Source organism: Dipodomys spectabilis, unplaced genomic scaffold (genome assembly GCF_019054845.1).
Source record: "Dipodomys spectabilis isolate Male_0828 unplaced genomic scaffold, ASM1905484v1 ptg000567l, whole genome shotgun sequence".
NCBI classification, from domain to species: domain Eukaryota; kingdom Metazoa; phylum Chordata; class Mammalia; order Rodentia; family Heteromyidae; genus Dipodomys; species Dipodomys spectabilis.
The window spans coordinates 343,615-346,574 of record NW_024871244.1 but is presented as its reverse complement, the minus strand read 5'-3'; the positions used below and the strand labels follow the sequence as shown (position 1 = coordinate 346,574).

General features: G+C 32.6%; 1 pseudogene; it reads right to left on the bottom strand.

Annotated features, from left to right (window-relative positions):
* Nucleotides 1-2,367: 2,367 nt before the first annotated feature.
* On the bottom strand, nucleotides 2,368-2,464 carry LOC122100177 (annotated as a pseudogene).
* Nucleotides 2,465-2,960: the final 496 nt, after the last annotated feature.

Below are 2,960 nucleotides of genomic sequence, written 5' to 3'. Positions count from 1 at the left end.
GTGATGGTTGGAGAAAGTGTGGCACATATACACAATTGGATTGCACCCATCCATTTTGACGACTGTTACATTATTTGGAAAGAAATGGATAGATCTAAAAATATATTAAGTGAACTAAGTCAGAGCCAGACACACAAAGGACCCATGTTCTGTCTCATATTTGGAAGCTAGAAATTTATACAAGTTTACACAAAAATATTAACCAAAGCATCCTATTTGCAGAGGAGTATTTCAAAGGTGTAATTTCTTATAAAAATTGAACTTTACTCCAACAAAATGAATACCAGGAAACTATCACTTGGAAGATGTGAGTGGAAGTCAAAAGGAAGGAATAAAGAGAGTTATGGAGGAAGAGAGTGAAGGTATAATACTCAATGCAGATGTATGAAACTAGAAAAAATTAAAGTGGGGTGAGGTTTAGAAGGGTGTGGACAAGTTATATAAAGATCCAATATATTTAAAAAATTGATATGTTGAATGGAAATTCCCTTGTACAAGTATTTAAAATAATATAATTAAATATAATTAAAATATAATTAAATATAATTAAAAACAATGGAGACATCTGATCTTAAATTCTATTTCCATCTCTTTTAAAAAATAAAATTATTTGCTCTATAATTTGATCAGAGGGATGGATTTTGTGGTTAGCTAGATCATTGCACATCTGTCTCTCTCTTCATCTCTCCCTCTCATGGTTCTCATAGGTAATATGATTGCTCCATAATTATCCTAATGTATTTTGCTTTTATATTTTTGGTTGCATCATTTCACTGTCTGCTCTGTCATTTCCCAATTCATTTACATATAAGGCATTATTTCCTATTTTCTCATACCTAGAATAAGCTGCACATGAAGACACCACTGGTCCTCATTTTCAGTCTGTCCCTTTGAATACGGAGGAAAATCTTTCCTCTGCTCTCTACCAAATCCCTACTCACCAGTTAGAATAATTTAGAATAGTAAAAATGAAAAAAGAGAAAATAAATAATAGTGAAAAAAACAGGTGCAGGAAATTCACCGTATTTTTGTGACCAGTTCATCCAATGTGAACTATTGGAAAACATGGACACTTCATTCTCACTGGCACTCAAAAACTCTGGTTAGGCAATTCTGATGAAATTGAGGAATAAGATGAAAAAATGAGAAATGGTATCAACTGCAAGAAAAAAATGGCGAAGGATTCAAGCAAATTTCTTCTTTGTTCTGCTGAAAATAATGGCCTTACTACAGTGCAGAGACTACTTTCCAAAAAGGCCACTCATGTGAATACTAAGGATAACGATGAGTATACCCCTCTTCATCGAGAAGCCTACGGTGGACACTTAGACACTGTCTATGAGTTGGTGGCTCAAAGCAGATATTTATGTAATAACTGCGAATGGCTGGACACCCCTGCACAGTACTTATACATGGAATAATACCAGAGTGGTTTCTTTATTTCATCATGATGCAGACACCAATGGCCAAACTAAAGGCTTCTTGACCCCCTTGTATCTTGCTGCTGGGAATAGATATAGCAAAGATAAGCTGCTTCTGTTGAACCATTATATCAAACCAGATCTGAAGCACAACTTGGAAGAAACTGCATTTGATCTTGCCAAAAGGATAAGTATGTATCACTACCTCTTTGAAGTTGTGGAATGCTGTACAAATTGTTTTCCTAAGTCCTAATGGTTTGGGTAACTTTCTTAAATTTCAAAATTGCCAGTCCGTCCCATGTGTCCATACAAAATATTTTCACAATACAAAGAAACAGCAATATCTTACTTTAAAAATTCATGGATTCCATGGTATTCTTCCAAGTGAATTGCCTGACTTTGATGTCAAAATATATTCGAGTTGTTTGTATACATCAATAATGATTTCTATAGTGTTTGTGATTTTTTTAATCAGAAATAATTTTAACTTATCTGTTGAAATGAGTAGTACAGAAACTAAAGATATTTCTGGTGCTTGTCTGAAAAAAGTATATTTTAAAATATTTAGTATTCTGTTTGTATAATGTCTATAATCTATTTCTTTCCCTCCTAGATATAATACTTTGAATTCGACATTGTTTTATAATATATAGGTTCATTAATAAATGTGTCCTTTCAGATTGCTTTCCATATAGAAACAATTTAAGATTCCTTTAATTCCTAGGTCCTTATAGAATTTTATTTCTTTAGGTTAAAATGACAATGCTATCTTATTTCAAAAGTTTTATAAAGGTTATGCTATGTAAAGGCTTTTCTAAAAAACTGAAGATTGAATACACTGATGACAAAATAACTGTTATTTCTACGAATTACATGTATTATTACACTTGTATATTTGTAATCAACTTTTTAATAACTGTTTTTCACTTCTTGCATCTGAAGAATGAAAAATATAGAATACTTCACAAATTTTCATATCATCCTTGTGCAAAAGCAATGTTAATCTCTGTATTGTAATTCGGGTAGACGTGCTGCTGAAGCATGTAGTATCCTGTAAATTTAAGTAGTTAATGATGCAATCTTAAGACAGGCATATATCCTTGGTTGCCTATTTGTAACAAGGACACCTTATTGTTCCCTAAATTGCTATTCATCTTATTTCTGTAAAATTCTGTGTATGGTGGAAAAAATTATATTGTTTGTTCGATTGCTCATATTTGCAATTTTTGTCAACAACTATTTTAAGTCTTTCTCATTTGAAATTTGATCGTACTTTGAAGCCTTTATACCTACGTCCAAAAGTGATGGATTTTCAAGTACTTATTTATGAACTGATTTAGCTTTGTGGAGCTAATGGATTCAAAGTAAGCCTTGCTTAAGAGCTACTTCTAAAATCTTGCAGCTTAAAATTTCCCAAATGAGGTCTTACTGGCACAAATGTCTCCCTGACACTTTACCCTCACTCCATGTAGGAACAGACCAACCAGAATATCTTACCCTGACAGCATAGATTGTCTTATTGGAGCAAAACTAATCTTA